This window comes from Mesoplodon bidens (assembly GCF_964165515.1).
Source record: "Mesoplodon bidens genome assembly, chromosome: 1".
In the NCBI taxonomy this organism is placed as follows: domain Eukaryota; kingdom Metazoa; phylum Chordata; class Mammalia; order Artiodactyla; family Ziphiidae; genus Mesoplodon; species Mesoplodon bidens.
Genome location: NC_138176.1, coordinates 227,981,606 through 228,003,313, shown reverse-complemented (window position 1 = coordinate 228,003,313; position 21,708 = coordinate 227,981,606). Strand labels below are relative to the sequence as shown.

The window sequence follows — 21,708 nt, the reverse complement described above, 5'->3', positions numbered from 1 at the left end:
CAGTGTTGAGCTGAATTGTAGGACACCCTGCTGGTGTTGCAGAGAATTGCTTGGTGGTGTCAGAGGACCCAGCCCCCATACAAACATTGAAAATTGTGCTCAGAACTCTTTTACACCCACATCTTACATTTCCTGGGCACAGACCCAAAATATCAATGTCCACAATTATGAGCATAACTTCCAACAGCTCTTCCATTTATTTCCCACCTCTATCCAGTCCCACTGCAGACCCCTGCAGCCCTGTGCAGCGACCCCCCACCTCCCCTCCACTCCCCCCTTTCCTGTTACAGTGCCGTATATTCACAGGAGATCTAATGAATGAGATCAATGTCCTAGTTAATCTTTGGATTATTTTCAGTGCCCAGGACAAGGCTTTGCAAAAATTTGGAGCACAATAAACGCAAGTTCCATGGAACCGAATCTTGTGCCTTATTTCCTTGTGTTTTTTTATTCTAAAATTATATTTATGCAGTCCTTGATTTTAAACTTTTCTCTTAATGACCACCTTTGGGGGATTAGGGCCTGAAATGGGCAGCAGGGCAAATCTATGATGTTCAATTTATGACTGGAGGAGTGGAATTCTTTGGGGAATTCATCTCTATGAGTTTGTGAAATGGTGAAAGAAGGCAAAGCTTTACAGATGAAGTTCTCAGGACCCAGAGAGGAGCTAAAGAGTAGTATTGGGGGCATCACAGGTCTAAGGTGAAGTTATTTCCTGGCAGATTCTTCTGGGGGGTTGGGCTTCATGACTACCATTGCTCAGTGCTTTGGGGATACTCAGTCTTTGTAGGCATCTCTGATCTCACCTTCTGCTCCTGGGCCTGTACAGCAGTCTTCAACTCTTCTGAGCAGGTGCTAACTGCAGGGCACCTGTTGGAAATAGCTGGAAAGAGCCCATGTTCATTCAGTCATAGGTCCATACACAGAAATCTGTCACACTTCTATACACCAACAATGACAGATCAGAAAGAGAAATTAAGGAAACCATCCCTTTACCATCACATCAAAAAGAATAAAACAGCTAGGAATAAACCTACCTAAGGAGGCCAAAAATCTGTACCGTGAAAATTTAGGATGCTGATGAAAGAAACTGAAGGTGACACAAGAGATGGAAAGATGCAGCACGTTCTTGGGTTGGAAGAATCAATATCGTCAAAATGACTCTACTACCCAAGGCAATCTACAGATTCAATGCAATTCTTATCAAATTACCAATGGCATTTTTCACAGAACTAAAACAAAAAATTTCAAAATTTGTATGGAGACACAAAAGACCCCAAATAGCCAAAGCAATCTTGCAAAAGAAAATCAGAGCTAGAGGAATAAGGCTTCCTGACTTCAGACTATACTATCAAGCTACAGTAATCAAAACAGTATGGTATTGACACAAAAACAGACTTATAGATCAATGGAGCAGGATAGAAAGCCCAGAAATAAATCCACGCACCTGTGGTCAATTAATCTATGACAAAGAGGGCAAGAATATACAATGGAGAAAAGACAGTCTCTTCATTAAGTGGGTGCTTGGAAAACTGGACAGCTACATGTAAAAGAATGAAATTAGAACACTCTCTAACACAATACACATTCAGTCATAGGTCCAACTGTCTATTAAACACACACCTTATACAAGGCACCACTCTGGGCACAGAGAGGAACAAGATTCATTTCCTATAATCAGGAGTTGGGTGACGAATAGGGGGTCAAGACAAGCACCATTAACTATCATCCAAAGCAGAATGGACCTCCAATAAAAGAGGCATAAAAGCTGTTTTGAGGATTCAAGGGAAGAAAAAATCACCCACTTTTTCAAGTAGCAGGAAAGGCTTTATGGAAGGTGGGGAAGGAGAGCTAGGCTTTTGCTTAGGTACTCAGGACCTCTAAATCATAATCCCTGTTCTCCAGTAGCTCCCAAACCAGTTGGGATGAACATCATACATAGAGTGGCTCCAATTCAAGACCATATATATTAAGATCAGTATGAAAGAGTCATAGAAAAGCTAGAGGTTATTTCCTATTAGTGTAACCACAAAATACTTTATGGAAGGGTGGACTTGGGCCCTAAAAGATAGAAAGGTTTTATTAAGAAAGGTTTTATTGGGGCCTCCCTGGTGGCGCAGTGGTTGAGAGTCCGCCTGCCGATGCAGGGGACGCGGGTTCGTGCCCCGGTCTGGGAGGATCCCACATGCCGCGGAGCGGCTGGGCCCGTGAGCCATGGCCGCTGGGCCTGCGCGTCCGGAGCCTGTGCTCCGCAACGGGAGAGGCCACAGCAGTGAGAGGCCCACATACCGCAAAAAGAAAAAAAAAAAAAAAAAAAGAAAGGTTTTATTAAAATGCATATTTTGGACAAAAAGCAATTAAATGCTCTAGAAAATTTGGAAAACCCAGCAAAGTATAAAGAATAAAATAGATAATCTATAGACCCACTACCTACAGACGAATACATTGCCAGACATACAATATGCTTAATAAATATTTGCAATATGAATAAATATCATTACAATTTATTATCTCTATATTTTTCCTCATGCATATTTTTATTACATACATAATTTTGGAAAATGCTTTTTTAAAACATATTTATAATATGCAAATTTATATCAGTAAAATTATTTGAAAACACATTTTTAAACAGCTGAAGAATATTCCATTAATTGATACGTCATTTATGCAGCCAGTTTTCCAAGAGTTCACATTTAGATTGTTTCTAAATTTCCAATTATTATAAATTAAACTTCAGTGAAATTGTTAAACACACACCTTTGTCCACACCTCGGTATTCTCAGCATGGATTCCTGTAAGTGGAATTATCCCATCAAAGTGTATTAATATTTCTGGGGCTCTCAAGAGAGTAAAACATTGTGCAATTACTTTCTAGAAAGGTTGTAACAGTTTACATTCCCATTAGCAATGTGCGCCATGAGACACACACCCTCGCCAGCAGTATCATTTTAAAATATTTGCTAATCTGATAAGGAGAAAATAGTAACTCATTGTTTTTAAATTTTGTATTTATTTGATCACTAGTGATGTGGAACATTTTGAATATGCTCCCTTCCATGAATATTTTCTTTATGTTGCCAGTTTATATGTTTACATCAAGTGTTGTAAGTGAAATATTTTGGTGTGGGGGGGAACTTGGAAAGACTCTGCTGTTCTCTCAGCTAGTCTTGGTGTTCTCATGGCTTTCATTGTGTGAGCATCCTGCCACGGCAGGTAAGTGTGACCTTATTTTTTAAAGATACAGTCTCCTTCCTTCATTTTCCTCTCTCTCCCCTTCCCTCTCCCACACACCGCACAGCCAGCTACATACTTCATTTGGTGCACAAAGAAACTGGTCTGTTGCAACCCTGGAGAAAAAATTGATGGCATCAGAATTACTGAGACAAAATATCCAGATTGTCAAGGGCCATTTAGTCACAGTGACTCTTTTTAAGTGCTGATTTCAGAGCATGACCAACCCGCTCTTATGCCCTAAGATTAGCCTCCACAGTGCTCCCTTCTGACTCCCTCAGTTCCAACTGCACTGCACTTTCCTGCTTCCTGGTGCCCGCTCCTGCTGAGCCTGGTGTGGCCTTGTCTATGTCTTCCCCAGTCCACAGCCTGCCTGTCCCTGATTATGATGCTCAAATGGCGGCCCTTGGAGGAGGATAATCTTTTCCTCTGAATCCCATAGCACAGCACGGTGTCTTTTAAAGCATCTCCAGTCTTCTAGGTATTCTGGTTCTTTGTGCATGCAATCATCTCCTTCATTACTTTATATAAACCCCTGGAGGCATCTACTTGAGTAGGTCTATGTCTTCTTTATGTCTAGATTCCCATAGTACAGTTAGCAGAAATCCAAAAATGTTTTACATATTAAAAAATTAAATGTCATTTAACAGAAACACTAGGGGGAAAAAAAGACCTACTTTGAAAGGGAAAACAAAGCTTAATTTTTCTTTTTCTTTTTAGGCCACGCAGCACGTGGGGCTTTAGGTCCCCAACCAGGGATCCAACCCACACCCCCTGCATTGGAAGTGTGCAGTCTTAACCACTGGACTGCCAGGGAAGTCCCAACAAAGCTTAATTTTAATTGTAGTTACTCTGGTAATGTTATGGACTGAGTTGTGCCCTCCCTCAAATTCATATGTTGAAGCCCTTACCCCCATTTATTTCAGGGATATTTGGAGACGGGGCCTTTAGGGAAGTAATTAAGGTTAAATGAGGTCATAAGGTATGGCCCTAATCCAATAGGATTAGTGTCCTTATAAGAAGAGGAAGGGACCCCAGAGATTTCTCTCTCTCCACATGCAGAGTGAAAAGACCATGTGAGGACACAGTGAGAAGGCTGCTATCTGCTAACCAGTAAGAGGGCTCGCATCAGAACCCACCCATGTGGGCACCTTGATCTTGAACTTCCAGCCACCAGAACTGTGAGAAAATACATTTCTGTTGTTTAAGCTACCCAGCCTACGGTGTTCTGTGATGTCACCCTGAGCAGACGAACACAGTGGTGAGATATTTGGTAGAAATGGAAGAAAGTCAGTCTAAATAAAGGAATATTAATAACTCAATAAAAGAACTCACAGAATCTCACGTTGAGACTTTGGCGGGGTGGGGGGAGAAACGAAAGGAAGAACTGGGAAACATGGCTCCTTCTGTCTTGTCATGAAAGGTCCTCATCCTGCAGCCACGTCAGTTCTCTGTGGCAGAGGAATAAAAACTGATAACAATTACAACTGGAGTCCAGGAACTAAGAAATTGAATGGGGCTAAATAATTCATTTTAGATCGAATATAAAGTCAGCAGAGGGAAATAAGCACTAAAATAATATTTTACAACCATTGATAAGGAAATTGCAACTGGCTTCCATTAGAGTAAGAGCATACTTTCTTATAATGTTTTCTTGAAATGATGATATATTGATCTTCTTGGGCTGATCCATTAGCCATGGAAAGATGTACCTGAGTCTTTAGGGACATTGCTGAATAGAGGCATCAGGCCATATCACAGAACCCAGTATCTCAAAACCAAATATTAAGGAAGAACACATTAGAAAGAGAAGACAGAAAGAGAACAACTCTCTCTGGGGTCATAATCATTATTCTCAAGTCCTTGCCAAAAACTCATTCATCATAACTCTATTTTTTTTTTTTTGCGGTACGCAGGCCTCTCACTGCTGTGGCCTCTCCCGTTGCGGAGCACAGGCTCCGGACGCGCAGGCTCAGCGGCCATGGCTCACGGGCCCAGCCGCTCCACGGCATGTGGCATCCTCCCAGACCGGGGCACGAACCAGTGTCCCCTGCATCGGCAGGCAGACTCTCAACCACAGCGCCACCAGGGAAGCCCTGACTATTTTAAATTTGTGTCATACTTTTGAAGTTTCAAAGAAAAAACCTTTCTTGGACAAAACCAAAACAATAGAAACAGGCAAAGGACATTTTTAGAACTGTATTTCTTAGGAATATTGTGGTTTAACGTCTATTCAATTCTCATATTAGAGATGAGAAAAAAAAGGAATCAAGAAACTGTTTCTTGTAAAATCTCCTTTTATCCAACATGTGGAGAAAACATGGTGATGACTGAGTCATTTTCTTATTCTTTACAATGGATTCCAATGTTTTCTATCCCTAACTTCCAAAAGGTTATATTTAAAGTTTTTTTTTTTAATTTATTTATTTATTTGGCTGCGACGGGTCTTAATTGTGGCATGCAGAATCGTTCGTTGCGGTGCTCGGGGTTCTCTCTAGTTGTGGTGCATGGGCTCTAGAGCGCACGGGCTCCGTAGTTGTGGTGCATAGGCTTCAGTAGTTGTGGCTCACGGGCTCTAGAGCACAGGCTCAGTAGTTGTAGCACACAGGCTTAGTTGCCCCATAGCATGTGTGATCTTAGTTCCCTGACCAGGGATCAAACCTGTGTCCCCTGCATTGGCAGGCAGATTCTTAACCACTGGACCACCAGGGAAGTCCCTGATAGTGTTTTTTTTAATAAATTTTAATTTTTAAATTTTTAGAATTGCAGTACAATTGATTTACAAAGTTGTGTTAGTTTCAGGTGTACAGCGAAGTGATACAGTTATACATATATATATTCTTTTTCAGATTCTCTTCCATTATAGGTTATTAAAAGAGATTGAATATAGTTCCCTGTGCTATACAATAGGTCCTTGTTGTTTACCCATTTTACACATAGTAGTGTGTAAATAAACTTTTATTAAGTATAAATTACAAACAGAAAAGTGCCTAAGTTCTAAGGCAATAACTTCATGAATTATCACAAGGATAATTCATCCTTGTGATAACAGGGTAAACACCATCCAGATCAAGAAATAGAACATTACCAGCACCTCAGATGCTCCCACCAAAATGTAGTTTTGAAGCAGACATATATTTTATTTTCATAAAAATAATATCATGAATGATAGTAAATGCCCAGATTAACTGACAACATCCAAAAGGCTTATGGACACATCGCCCAGGGGCTCATGCAACTGTTTAGATTCCTTAATCAACTGCATAGCACTCATGGGAATACAAATTAGCATAAGTATCCAGTGTTCCGGGAAAATAATTTTGTGATATATACGCAGATCCTTAAAAATATTTCTATCTTCTGCCCTAGTAATTCCAGCTTCAGAATCTTTCCTGAAGCAATATCAGAGGTGTGGTCACAGACCTATGTCTAGACAGCATCATAAGACCAACAGCTTTGAGATAAGTCTGCCATGTCCTAATTGTGCAACCTGGGACAAAATATTTAACCAACTGCTCTGGCCTCGCTTTCCTCATTGGTGAAACAGTACTCATAGTAGTCACAAAGATTAAGTTAGTTACGATGCATAAAGAACTTGAAACAGTGCCTGTCACCGTTAGCAGTTCAATAAATGTTAAGAATTATTAGCTATTATTACAGAAACATTCATCATTATATTATCAATAATAGGAAAAAATTTTGAACGAAGTTAAATAACCAGAAATAGGGGCCTGAATACATACACTCTTCTGTATACATATGAAAGAATACCACGCATCCCTGGGGGTATCGCATATTGGTTAAAAATGCAGCTTCCGGAGCCAGAATGCCAGCCTGCCCCTGACCAGCTGTGCAACCCTGGACAATTTTCTTAACTCTCCAAGCTTGGTTTCCTCACCTGAAAACAGAGAATGATAATACCTACCTTGGAGGGGTAACTGGTTCGTATACACAAAGCACTTAGAACAGTCCCTGGCATACAGTTGGTGCTTAGTTAGTGTTAGTCCCTCCATTTTAAGGGCTGGAGCCTGACGGCTCTGTGCTCTACCACACCCACAAAGCTCCCCAGTCCAGGGCTGGGAAAGTGCATGCCTGGGAACTGGAGGAGATCAGAACCAAACCGAAGCTCCCCCGGCGTTAATAGAAGGCATTAGAGACACAAGCCTCGGCCTGGGGGCTACGAGCTGGAAAGAGCTGTTCCACGGGCTGCACCAGAACGGGCTGCGTCGATTCAAAGGAAAAAAACGAAAGGCCCCCAAACAAAACCTCCCACCGCAGTAACAAACAAGCCTTGGCGAGAGGAAGGAGCTGGAAGCTTTTCCTCCTCTCCAGCCCCGCCCCACTCCGCCTCTTTTCTTCTCCCTGCCTGCCGCCCCCATCCCCTTCTCAGGCTTTTCAGAGACTAAAGAACAAAAATGGAGGAGAAGGGAGATTTACAACCACTCGGGGGAAGGGATCTGCAGTATCAGCTTCCACAGAAAGAACTGGGAGCTGCTCTGATGGGACTCCCTTCCCCACCCGGATCCTAAAGCCCTCATAAGGGTGAGGATACAAGGACGTGGTTTCCACCCTAAAGGAGCAGGTTTACAACCAGCCTTGGAAACCCGGAAGGTATTGAGACGTTTCTCTGACCCAGTGACTCCAATTCCCGGAAAGGACAAGGATCAGCGGTCGCCAAGCCCTCCCTCCACCGGCCCTATTCCGCCCTGAGCCCAGGTCCCCTCCCCCGAGGACCCTGCCCCTGGTAATGAGCCCCAGGTCTGTGTGCAGACGGCAGCTGCGGAGCCCCGGTCGGCGAGGAGGCCCGTGGTCCCTGAATACCCCGGACAGCGATGGGGGATGCTGGGCGGCTGCCAGGGACCCCTCCCTCCCGCCAGCGACAGCGCAGACAATGCCACCCCTGCTTCAGTGCCTGAGTTGAGTGTGGGAAGAAAGCTGCTTTTCTCAGGCCGTGTCACTGCCTTTCCTTGTCACAGTTCCAGCAAGGCCTCTGGGGCTTGTAGGGTCACTGCTCTAGGGGTCTTTCCATTTTCTTTTCCTAATGGACTGGCATTAATTAATATTTATGCTGCCCCCCCCCTCAGTGTGCCCAGATCACAGAGAGTATCCAGAAGACACAAGAGCTAGCCTCCCTGAGGGTATACTGAAATGGGCCACATTTCTGAGAAATCACCGATGGCTGCTGTTTTCTCATTAAAAATGCTCTTAAGATAATAGAATCATCCAGTGAGGAGCACAGGACAAGAATCCTGTATCCTAAGAGTCCTGGTTCTTGTCGCTTGGTTCCCAGTGCGAGAACCTGTGTGTTAGTGACATAGCAAAGAGACTCGGCTCTCCTGGGCAGTCGTGGAAATGCAGTGATGGTCCAGGCGCCCGCGGAGCACTTGAGGACCACGGAAGGAGCTGGCCTCGCAGATTTCACAGGGCTTTTGCACAAAGAGGCTCCTCAGAAAGATTCTGCTTAAAGCTCCTGCAGTTAAAGTGAAATCACCCAGTGTTGTGACTAGGAAACTATACGGACTTGAAACTACCTTGGAAAACACGTGAGTGCCCTTTATGGTACATAGTTCTGAGGCCAGGTTACAGCTTCAAAGTTCAGCGTGAACTCTGTTTTACCCTTGTGGGCAGAGTGGGAGAAGTCGGAGGGGGGAAAAACGCACCCAGGGAGAACTCTGTCCTTGGAGGGTCCCTGGTGGGATCTCAGTGAAGATAGGCTCATCTCCGTAACACACTGAAGAACACACATTGGACACGGCCTGCCCTGACCAGGTCTGTACCGAGGCTTTGAGGATGCTATAGACTTAAATACCTCCCTCCTACACAACCATTAAGGATGGACAGCATTTGCCAAGTTAGTTGCAGAGACCGGTGTCAAGAAGCATATCTGGCGCTTGTAAAGTCAGAGGTTGGCCCTTTGGCTCCTTGCGGTTTCTGTACAGTCAACCGGTTGAGGAATTTCACTGAAGTCCTATTTTGCACAACAGCTGCAAAACGTGAAGTGTGCCGTTCCCTCAGTGTTGACTCCTCAGGTATGGTACTAGAAAGCAAGGGCCAAGAGTGGGCAAACACACCTGGTAGTTAAAGACCTACATACCAGGAAATGCTCTCCTTGAAAGGCTGAACAGGACTGCGGGTGTGATAAGGGATCCTGTTCCCAGCAGGTTTGGCTTGAGGTGAGATGATGCTTATCTAAATGGCTCCCAGGGGCTCCCCAGGGGATGAAATCCCTGTCTATGGTTCTGATCTGCTTTCCATCTTTCTTGATGGGTCCTTTTAACACCCAGGATGACCAAACTGCATGCTTATTAATTATCATTAATTGCATGTGAGTGGTGGCGTGAGTGTGTCTCACTTGACAATTTAAGTAGACAGAGAATACGTGAAATGCAAGGGATTATAAATATAAATCAAATTGGGGTTCCATTGCTCTAGGTAGGGAGGCCTTGGGAGAGCCAAGGTCACTGGGCTCTCTGTCCCTTAGCCATCTGCAGGGCTAACCTTGGTAAACTCACACGTGTCAGTCTGTGGTGTGGATGTTTTTCAGGCCACTTGTCTAGCCCCAGATTTGCTTCCAGCTCAATACCTTGCTTTGCAGGTTCTTGCTCGTGTAGCTTACAGAACATTTCAAGGTTCCCTGCTTGGAACCCCCTACAGCATCATCTGGAAACCTCAGTCAGAATGGATGAGATGGTTCATCTGAGAGGGAAAAGGTATGATTCCATGCCAAACACTATGGAGGGATGTCTGCATGTTCTATCATCTCAATCCTCATAACAGCCCAGTGAGGTGGACATTATTACTCCCATTTTCAGATGAGGAAAATGAGAACTGGCGGGGTTCAGTAACTTGACAAGGTCTCCTGTAGTCACTAGAAACCAGAAGACCTGGGATTCAAGTTCAGCTCTGTTTGAGCTATGTTCTGGTCTTGGTGCATCCTACTTTTTACAAAATTTATTATGAAAAATTTAAACAAACACAAAAGTAGACGATGGAGGACTTCCCTGGTGGTGCAGTGGTTAAGAATCCGCCTGCCAATGCAGGGGACACGGGTTCAAACCCTGGTCCAGGAAGATCCCACACGCCACGAAGCAACTAAGCCTGTGTGCCACAACTACTGAGCCTGTGCTCTGGAGCCCGCATGCCACAACTACCGAAGCCCACGTGCCTAGAGCCTGTGCTCTGCAACAAGAGAAGCCACCGCAATGAGAAGCCCGTGCACTGCAACGAAGAGTAGTCCCCGCTTGCCGTAACTAGAGAAAGACTGCGTGCAGCAACAAAGACCCAATGCAGCCAAAGATAAATAAATTAATAAATAAACAAATAAATAAATAAATTTATATATTTTTTTTAAATAGATGACGGATCCCTAAATATCTACTACCCTGATAAAACAGGTGTCAAGGTCTTGCCACTTTGCTTCAGCCTTATGGAACAATTTTCTTTGGCTTCATTTTCTGTCAGTTTCATCTCAGCCAGGATCACTCATTCACTCACATACTAGGTTCCAACCACACTAAATGAGCAGTTTAGTTGTTCCCTGAACACTGCCTCCTGCCTCTGGACCCTTCGGCTCAGTGGTTTCCAGCCCTGGTACACAGATGTTCACAAGACCCACCACTGACCGACCACACCAGAGACTTCTAGCACGCCACCCTTCCCTCCATGTCCATTTGACCCACTCCTCCTGCGTCTTCAAGACTCCCTTCTGGAATCCTCCCTTTCTCCACAAAGCCTTCGCTGATATCCCCAATCTGGCTAAGGGTGCTCCCTCCCACCCTCCCACCGCGCCTCGTACATATTTCTATCATAACTCTGCCCTGGTGGTTCTCTGACAGACTGTGAATTCTTCCAGGGCCGACACCATGCTTCTGAGCTCTATGTCCCCAGGGACTTGCACATAGTGACTAGGGATCCGTAAATGTCTGAGCGAGGAAGGGAGGAAGAGGAAGAGAGCGGCAGGAGAGAAAAGGAGAGAATGTGAAGCCACCCTGGTTCCCAACCCTGCCGGTCTTGGGAGGTGAGGAACCCCTAGCACCTTTTTGATAAGCGTTTGGCACAAGAGTTGCCTCCATTGCAGGACGCAGTGTGGGTCTTAAAACAGCCAGCTGGTGGGCAGAGAGAATAAGAAAGGAAATGACGGTCCACCGCTTGCCCCTGCTGACCGCGCAGCAGCAGCACACCTCCTCGCTTGCCTGGTGGGGCCCTCTGCCCTAGGAGAGGTGTCTACTCCGCCCCAGGGGGCATCCAGGGTGATGAAACCAGGCACCGATGAACAGCCCTCTGCCCTCGCTCACCGACATGCCGGAAACCAGACAGAGCCCCAGCAGCGCTAGCGAAACCCATTTCAGGGCTCAGCGCCACCTCTCACGTGATGTCCTCTGGCTCCGCGGGCTTCTCTCTTGGCTAGTCAAGGACAAATGCTCTAATCGCCCGGGGCTTCCCGTCATTCCTGAGCCCCACTGCAGCTGGCTTTAGTACCTTCTGAGCACTTTTGTGGGACAATAAAACTTTACAGCCTGCAGCTCTAAACCGTTCCCAAATTTCTGAATAGAACTATTTATGGCAAACAAGACTACTACGGTTTGCCCTCTGAAAACACCAGCAGAGCTTAGACCCTTTCAAAGCGGGTTAGCTGAGTTACACGGGCTAACAGCTGGCTTACAGAAACCCCACAGTGGCAAAGCTAAACTCCCGTCTGTGAACAGCTAAGTTAGAAAATAAAACAGGCTTTGAGTCTCACAGCATCACCAAAGTGCCCTACGCTTTGCCTCTTCCGTGTTGCTTTAGTGTCAAACCCGCTTGCTTGCATCTCTCCCCAATTTTTTCCTTCCCTTCTCCTTTCTTGTCAGCGTTGACAGGGATCCCTATGAGCTTCGCCTGCAAATCCAGAGAACCAATCTCTTCCTTCCGTCTTTAGCAGGCAGAAAATTAAAACCAGGAAAAAGCTAGCAATTCAAGCACAACTTGTTTCTCCAAAACAGTGCTCAGGATCAACCAGCCAGCCCAGAAAAAGCATCACCACACACTTAGAAGCGCCCTTACCGGTGTTCCATATCAGCCACTCCAGTGCATCAGAGACGGGCCCCAGCCTCCTCAGATGTGGGGACTCAGCTCTCTGCAGCCCACAGACAATCGGGCCCATTATAGTCATCAGGCTGCCCAGTTAAAGGGTGGCCCTTACAAAAATATAAACAGCTTGTCAGCACAAGCCAAGGGGGCGGGGCTTCAGCCTCAGTGGACAATGGGAGCCAATGATCAGCCTCTTCGGGTTCTGTTAGCTTAAGATATTGTGTTTCATTTTGAAGAAGGGGAGACAGAGAGCAAACGCTGGAAGGCCCAGCCCAGCAGCATGAAAGGGGTCCAAGTTGAAAAGTTTAATCACCGCTTGCAGAGCATTTTCAAGGAGGAGTTCGCATGCCTCGCACATAATAATATATATTTTTAGAACTCAGACATTTGTGTTGCACTAGCCATCTCTGGTCTCCTGGGGATAAAAAATGTAGTATTCATTGGGGTAGAATGGAATTTTTCAATCAAAGAACAAAGGAAAGGAACAAAGTCCAAGGACAATGCTTTCATGATCCACTTATTTTGTTGAATATAATATCCGATGAGACGTACTCACTACATCTACAGAGAAAATGCTTGATTCGATACATTTGTCTTCAGAACCCAGAGAAGTGGGCTTATTTTATTCCCCAAATATAAATGCCTCACATTTTTTAAAAAAATGCTCACTTAATCTGATCATACTTATGCACACGAAACAAGTTAGTTCCGTGTATTTGGGAGAAGGCAAATACACTGGCTGTTTTCTCTCTTCTGAGCTTAACTAAATTCTGCTTGTAAAGCTACTAGATCAGCTTAACCTTTCAATACCCTATGACAATAACCAAGAACCAGAAAATAAAACTGTGGCTTTTTTTTCCTTGTATATATTTCTAAATAATACACTGAGGTAAAAATAAAGTTAAGATCCATTTGGCTGCTTTGCGGTATCAGGTAAATTATAGGCAAACAAACTGAGAAAAATACAGTCATTGTAATTTGGAATAGTCTCCTTATTTATAAAGGGAAGCACAGTAGCTACCAAAATTAACTAGCATAGAAACAGAAAAATGTTGAAATACTGGGTTGGCCAAAAAGTTCGTTTTGGTTTTTCCATAAGATGTTATGGAGAAACCTGAATGAACATTTTGGCCAACCCAGTATCATCATTTCCACAAATTTTGTATCAAACCTTCTGACTTTGATTTTAAACATAATAATTCAAAGACACTGTCCTTTCTGATCTATGATAAGTTTAAAATACTTATGATTCTGCCACTGATGTTTAATTTGTATTGAAGTGAGATTCCTCTAGTCGCTTCTCTAAACAGTGCTTGAGGTGGCTTCTGGCCCTTCTATTCTTCCATTGATTCCAAAGGAGCTGTTACATCTGTACTTGCAAGGCTCTGGATTTTAAAGTAAAGTTACCTTCTGGAAAAGGTCTAGTTTTCCTCTAAAGCATTACGTCCCCGTCATAAAAAAAGCTTCAGGACACCAAAAGCATGAACAAAAGAAAAAAACAGATAAATTGGAGTTCATCAAAATTAAAAGCTTTTGTGTATCAAAGTCCATTGTCAAGAAAGTGAAAAGACAACCTACAGAACAGGAGAAGTATGTGCAAATCATATATCTCATATGGGTCTAGTTTGCAGAATACACAATGAACACTTACAATTCAACAACAAAAAGACAAATAACCCAATTTAAAAATGGGCAAAGTTCTTGTAGAGAAATGTCTCCAAAAATGATATACAAATGGCCAACAAGCACATGAAAAGATGCTCAACATCATTAGTCATTAGGGAAATTCAAATCAAAGCAATGAAGTAGCACTTCACAACTATTAGGATGGCTATTAAAAAAAAGTGTTGAGGAGGATAAGGAGAAACTGGAACCTTTGTACAGTACATTGCTAGTGGGAATGTAAAATGGTGCAGCTACTGTGGAAAACATTCCTTCAAAAAGTCAAACATAGAACTACCATGTGACCCAGCAATTCCACTCCTGGGTGTGTAGCCAAAAGAACTGAAAACAGGTACTCAAACAAATACATGTATACTCGTGTTCACAGCAGCATTATTCACAGATAGCCAAAAGATAGAAATATTCTAAAGGCCCATCAACAGATTAATGGACAAACTGTGGTATATACATACAATGGAATAGTGTTCAACCATAAAAAGGACTACAATATGGATGACCCTCAAAAACATTATAGTAAATGAAGGAAGCCAGACACAAAAGGTCACATATTGTACGATTCCATTTATGTGAAATATCCAGAACAGGTAAGTCCATAGGGACAGAATGCAGATTGGTGGTTGCCAGGGACTAGAGGGAGCAGGGAAGGGAGAGAAACTGCTTAATGGATGCAGAGTTTATCTTAGAACTAGATAGAGGCAGTGGTAGCATAACTGCACATGTACTATATGCCATCAAATTGTTCACTTTAAAATGGTTAATTTTATGCTTTATCTTACTTTTTTTGTTGTTTTTTGTTTTGTTTGTTTGTTTGTTTTGCGGTACGCGGGCCTCTCACTGCTGTGGCCTCTCCCGTTGCGGAGCACAGGCTCGGGACGCGCAGGCTCAGCGGCCATGGCTCACGGGCCCAGCCGCTCCGCGGCATGTGGGATCTTCCCGGACCGGGGCACGAACCCTCGTTCTCTGCATCGGCAGGCGGACTCTCAACCACTGCGCCACCAGGGAAGCCCCTATCTTACTTTTTATAGCTTCACTATCTTCTGGATTCAACAGGAGCCTTCCTTGAAAGGTTATCCCACGAGTATACTGAAAAAAAATTTTTTTTTAATTTTGGAATTTTATTTACTTTTTTTTTTATACAGCAGGTTCTTATTAGTTATCCATTTTATACATATTAGAGTATACATGTCAAACCCAATCTCCCAGTTCATCACACCACCACCCACCCTTGCCACTTTGCCCCCTTGGTGTCCATACGTTTGTTCTCTACATCTGTGTCTCTATTTCTGCCCTGCAAACTGGTTCACCTGTACCATTTTTCTAGGTTCCACATATATGCGTTAATATACGATACCTGTTTTTCTCTTTCTGACTTACTTCACTCTGTATGACAGTCTCTAGATCCACCCACGTCTCTACAAATGACCCAATTTTGTTCCTTTTTATGGCTGAGTAATATTCCATTGTATATATGTACCACATCTTCTGTATCCATTCACCTGTCAGTGGGCATTTAGGTTGCTTCCATGTCCTGGCTATTGTAAATAGTGCTGCAGTGAACATTGGGGTGCATGTATTTTTTTGAATTATGGTTTTTTTCTGGGTATATGCCCAGTAGTGGGATTGCTGGGTCATATGGTAATTCTATTTTTAGTTTTCTAAGGAACCTCCATACTGTTCTCCATAGTGACTGTATCAATTTACATTCCTACCAACAGTGCAAGAGGGTTCCCTTTTCTCCACACCCTCTCCAGCATTTGTTGTTTGTAGATTTTCTGATGATGCCCATTCTGATTGGTATGAGGTGATACCTCACTGTAGTTTTGATTTGCATTTCTCTAATAATTAGTGACGTTGAGCAGCTTTTCATGTGCTTCTTGGCCATCTGTATGTCTTCTTTGCTGAAATATCTATTTAGGTCTTCTACCCATTTTTTTATTGGGTTGTTTGTTTTTTTTAATATTGAGCTGCATGAGCTATATTTTGGAGATTAGTCCTTTGTCCACTGATTCGTTTGCAGATATTTTCTCCCTTTCTGAGGGTTGTCTTTTCATCTTGTTTGTAGTTTCCTTTGCATTGCAAAAGGTTTTAAGTTTCATTAGGTCCCATTTGTTTATTTTTTTTATTTCTATTACTCTAGGAGGTTGATCAAAAAAGATCTTTCTATAATTTACGTCAAAGAGTGTTCTTCTTATGTTTTCCTCTAAGAGTTTTATAGTGTCCGGTCTTACATTTAGGTCTGTAATCCATTTTGAGTTTATTTTTGTGTATAGCGTTAGGGTGTGTTCTAATTTCATTCTTTTCCATGTAGCTGTCCAGTTTTCCCAGCACCACTTATTGAAGAGGCTGTCTTTTCTCCATTGTATATCCTTGCCTCCTTTGTCATAGATTAGTTGACCATAGGTGTGTGGGTTTATCTCTGGGCTTTCTATCCTGTTCCATTGATCTATATTTCTGTTTTTGTGCCAGTACCATACTGTCTTGATTACTGTAGCTTTGTAATATAGTCTGAAGTCAGGGAATCTGCTTCCTCCAGCTCTGTTTTTTTTCCTTAAAGACTGCTTTGGCTATTCGGGGTCTTTTGTGTCTCCATACAAATTTTAAGATTTTTTTCTGGTTCTGTAAAAAAATGCCATTGGTAATTGGACAGGGATTGCATTGAATCTGTAGATTGCTTTGGGTAGTATAGTCATTTTCACAATGTTGATTTTTCCAATCCAAGAACGTGGTATATCTCTCCATCTGTTTGTATCATCTTTAATTTCTTTCATGAGTGTCTGATAGTTTTCTGCATACAGGTCTTTTGTCTCCCTGGGTAGGTTTATTCCTAGGTATTTTATTCTTTCTGTTGTAATGATAAATGGGAGTGTTTCCTTAATTTTTTTTTCAGATTTTTAGTCATTAGTGTATAGGAATGCAAGAGATTTCTGTGCATTAATTTTGTATCCTGCAACTTTACCAAATTCATTGATTACCTCTAGTAGTTTTCTGGTGGCATCTTTAGGATTCTCTATGTATAGTACCATGTCATCTGCAAACAGTGACAGTTTTATTTCTTCTTCTCCAATTTGTATTCCTTTTAGTTCTTTTTCTTCTCTGATTTCCATGGCTAGGACTTCCAAAACTATGTTGAATAAGAGTGGCGAGAGTGGACATCCTTGTCTTGTTCCTGATCTTAGAGGAAATGCTTTCAGTTTTGCACTGTTGAGAATGATGTTTGCTGTGGATGTGTCATATATGGCCTTTATTATGTTGAGGTAGGTTCCCTCTATGCCCACTTTCCAGAGAGTTTTTATCACAAATGGGTGTTGAATTTTGTCAAAAGCTTTTTCTGCATCTACTGAGGTGATCATATGGTTTTTATTCTTCGATTTGTTAATATGGTGTATCACATTGATTGATTTGCATATATTGAAGAATCCAGCATCCCTGGGATAAATCCCACTTGATCATGGTGTATGACCCTTTTAATGTGTTGTTGGATTCTGTTTGCTAGTATTTTGTTGAGGATTTTTGCATCTATATTCATCAGTGATATTGGTCTGTAATTTTCTTTTTTTGTAGTATCTTTGTCTGGTTTTGGTCTCAGGGTGATGGTAGCCTCAAAGGAGTTTGGGAGTGTTCCTTCCTCTGCAATTTTTTGGGAGCATTTGAGCAGGATGGGTGTTAGCTCTTCTCTAAATGTTTGATAGAATTCATCTGTGAAGCCATCTGGTCCTGGACTTTTGTTTGTTGGAAGATTTTTAATCACACTTTCAATTTCATTACTTGTGATTGGTGGGTTCATATTTTCTGTTTCTTCCTGGTTCAGTCTTGGAAAGTTATACCTTTCTCAGAATTTGTCCATTTTTTCCAGGTTGTCCATTTTATTGGCATAGAGTTGCTTGTAGTAGTCTCTTAGGATGCTTTATATTTCTGTGGTGTCTGTTGTAACTTCTTTTTCATTTCTAATTTTATTGATTTGAGTCCTCTCCCTCTTTTTCTTGATGAGTCTGTCTAATGGTTTATTAATTTTGTTTATCTTCTCAAAGAACCAGCTTTTAGTTTTATTGATCTTTGCTATTGTTTTCTTTGTTTCTATTTCATTTATTTCTGCTCTGATCCTTATGATTTATTTCCTTCTACTAACTTTGGGTTTTGTTTGTTCTTCTTTCTCTAGTTCCTTTAGGTGTAAGGTTACACTGTTTATTTGAGATTTTTCTTGTTTCTTGAGGTAAGCTTGTATTGCTATAAACTTCCCTCTTAGAACTGCTTTTGCTGCATTCTATAGGTTTTGGATTGTCATGTTTTCCTGTCATTTGTCTCTAGGTATTTTTTTATTTCCTCTTTGATTTCTTCAGTGATCTCTTAGTTATTTAGTAACGTAATGTTTAGCCTCCATGTGTTTGTGATTTTTACATTTTTTTCCCTGTAATTCATTTCTAATCTCATGGCATTGTGGTCGGAAAAGATGCTTGATATGATTTCAATTTTCTTAAATTTACTGAGGCTTGATTTGTCACCCAAGATGTGATCTATCCTGGAGAATGTTCCATGTGCACTTGAGAAGAAAGTGTAATCTGTTGCTTTTGGATGGAATGTCCTATAAGTATCAATTAAATCTATCTGGTTTATTGTGTCATTTAAAGCTTGTGTTTCCTTATTAATTTTCTGTCAGGATGATCTGTCCCTTGGTGTAAGTGAGGTGTTAAAGTCCCCCACTATTATTGTGTTACTGTCAATTTCCTCTTTTATAGCTGTTAGCAGTTGCCTTATGTATTGAGGTGCTCCTATGTTGGGTGCATATATATTTATAATTGTTATATCTTCTTCTTGGATTAATCCCTTGATCATTATGTAGTGTCCTTCCTTGTCTCTTGTAACATTCTTTATTTTAAAGTCTATTTTATCTGATATGAGAATTGCTACTCCAGCTTCCTTTTGATTTCCATTTGCATGGAATATCTTTTTCCATCCCCTCACTTTCAGTCTGTATGTGTCCCTAGGTCTGAAGTGGGTCTCTTGTAGACAGCATATATATGGGTCTTATTTTTGTATCCATTCAGCGAGCCTGTGTCTTTTGGTTGGAGCATTTAATCCATTCACATTTAAGGTAATTAACGATATGCATGAAAATTTTTTAGAAGAAGATTTATTCAATTCAATTTATTCATTCATTCATTATTTGTGTATTGTTCAGCATCTGTTATGCATCAGATACTGTGGGGCAGTGGGTGCCAGGAGACCCACTTGCACCCTCTCTCTCAAAGGTGAGAAAGAACAGGACCATCCAACAGGGAAAGGAACATGGCAGGCAGGGTGAGAGAATTAATGTTTGATAAGTGGCTGCTACCTGCTAGGTCATCTCATGTTTGATCTCATTTACTACTCAAAACCACTGGGACTGGAGGTGGTTAGAATTATTGTTCCCATTTTTATCAAGGCAGAAACTGAGAGTCAGAGAGTTTAATTACCTTCCCAAAGTCACCCAGCCCATAGGCAATGGGGCATGTTCTTTCTCTTCCACCAGCTGCTCCCAGAGCAGAGATGTGTGAGAAATAGGATCCATTCCCAAGGCAGAAAGAAAAAATACATAGACTTAAATTTACTAAGAAGCGTTTTAGATGTCAAAAAAAGCTGTGTGGCTCTCTTTCTAATGGGATAAAGACACAAAACCAGGGGAAAACATAAACTTGTCAAAGCCTTACTCAGAAAGTTTCATTTTCAGAAAACAACCACAGAACTTTGACACAGAGGAATTTTCTAAGTAATCTGACCAGATACCCTCATTTTTCTGATGGGAAATCCAATTCCCTGCAGAATTAAGTGACATGTCCAGAATTATACAGCAAAATAGCAGCAAAACCAAAGCTCGGATTCAAGTCTGTTAACTTCTATGCCACACACACAAAATTAAGAAACCAATCCCAGATTAATCTTTTACTGAGTAGATCTCAAATTCTCTACCTGTCCATAGAATTAGCAGACATAATTTGACTCTCTATTATAAACTCCAAGTGTAATGACCTACAGCATATATTTGATGTTCTCTGAGAGTTTACGATTTCTTTCTTCATGTAGTTTGTTAAACACCAATAAAGAAGAGAGAGATTCACAAGTTATAATTTGGGAAGGATTATCTTTGGACCCAGTTGTTTTTAACACAGGTAAGCCTCTTGGAAAGCTGGAACAGTAAATGAACTGAGAACAAGGAGAAGGAGGAGGCTCTGAAAACACAGAAAGGAGACTTTGCCAGGACTTTCATCAAGAAAACACAACCATGTAGGACTGAAACTCTCTGAGCATGCTGTCCCACACAACCCTGAGGCCTGGTCTTTACTGACCCCTGTATCCTTTGGCATTGGCCTATTGCTGTTACTAAACATAATACACAAAATAATTACAGAGGGACATGTATGTTCTTTTAAAAGATGGAGAGGTGACATCATTACTTTCTAAATTTCAAACCATTAGATTACGCAATTCAGAAAATTGCTATACCCTCTTTGAGAACGCTCATCATCCAATTAAAATTTTACCCTTGATCCGAAACAGCTACCTCTTAGTCACCCAGTTCTTGGCAACCTGAAGCTTCAATTACCCACGAGCAGAGCTTCACCCAACCCTCCTAAGAGCTGAAGCCTCAATTAAATGACTTAGTTCAACATCCCACAGTGCTCTTGTTATCAAGCCCATGAGTTGCCAACATACAACACACTATACTGAAGGAAAACTATTAAATGGTCTACTGATGTATTTTTTAAAGTGATGCACAAATACTAGATTCTCATGTTAGCAGAGCATACAGTTAATGGAATTGTGTAGTCAAAATAGAGGTCCTTTGGGTAAAATATGGATGAATGGTCAGATGCCTTAAGTCTTCTCAGAAGATTCTAGAAATTATAAACTTCTAAGGCTAAATCCTTTACTTTCTTTTTAGGGAAATATAAGTGATCAATAGGCAACATGTCTTAATAAAGAGGAGAAGCTGAAATTTAACCATCAGTGACATTGAAGGACTTTGTAGATAGAAGGAATGAGAGTTACAATATTTTCTTAACTTGACAAAGCTTTTGATTTTGTTCTGCTTAGCTGCTCCCTAATGCATTGTCAATTATGGATAAAAATCATTCATTCTTGGTCTGCCCACAACTTGTTAAAGAGATGAAAAGTTCTAAACACATTCCACTAAGTTTTCATCATCCTCAAACTCACTTGTTCTCTGCAGATGAGGCATTTATAACTAATTATGTGGATGTTCCAATATTATTATTCTATTCTCTGAGGAAGACAGCAATGGTAATGCTTAAAGTCAGGTTCATATGAAGATGGGCCATGAAGAGGACTCTGCTAACAACACATCAACATGAACGTACTTTTATTTTTCCAACCATGCTGGTGGATTTTTACTTTTTTTTTTTTTTTTTTTTTTTTTTTTGCAGTACACGGCCCTCTCACCGTTGTGGCCTCTCCTGTTGCAGAGCACAGGCTCCGGACGTGCAGGCTCCGCGGCCATGGCTCACAGGCCCAGCCGCTCCGCGGCATGTGGGATCCTCCCGGACCGGGGCACGAACCTGTGTCCCCTGCGTCGGCAGGCGGACTCTCAACCACTGCGCCACCAGGGAAGCCCTCCTATAGTCTTTTGCTCTGTCCCTAAATGAGCAATGGCCCACATTTGCAAAATAATGCTTAAAGTTAGGCTGTAGCCGTGGAAGAGAAAGGTAAATTGACTTATATGGTGGACCA

At 41.9% G+C, this 21,708-nt stretch overlaps 1 protein-coding gene across 1 annotated transcript in view; it reads right to left on the bottom strand.

Annotated features, from left to right (window-relative positions):
- Positions 1–12,388, bottom strand: part of TRIM2 (tripartite motif containing 2) — a 121,518-nt gene extending 109,130 nt beyond the window's left edge. The window contains exon 1 of the mRNA XM_081235055.1: positions 12,277–12,388. The gene's annotated coding sequence lies outside the window, so the exon portion shown is untranslated. The remainder of the gene's footprint in view (positions 1–12,276) is intronic.
- Positions 12,389–21,708: the final 9,320 nt, after the last annotated feature.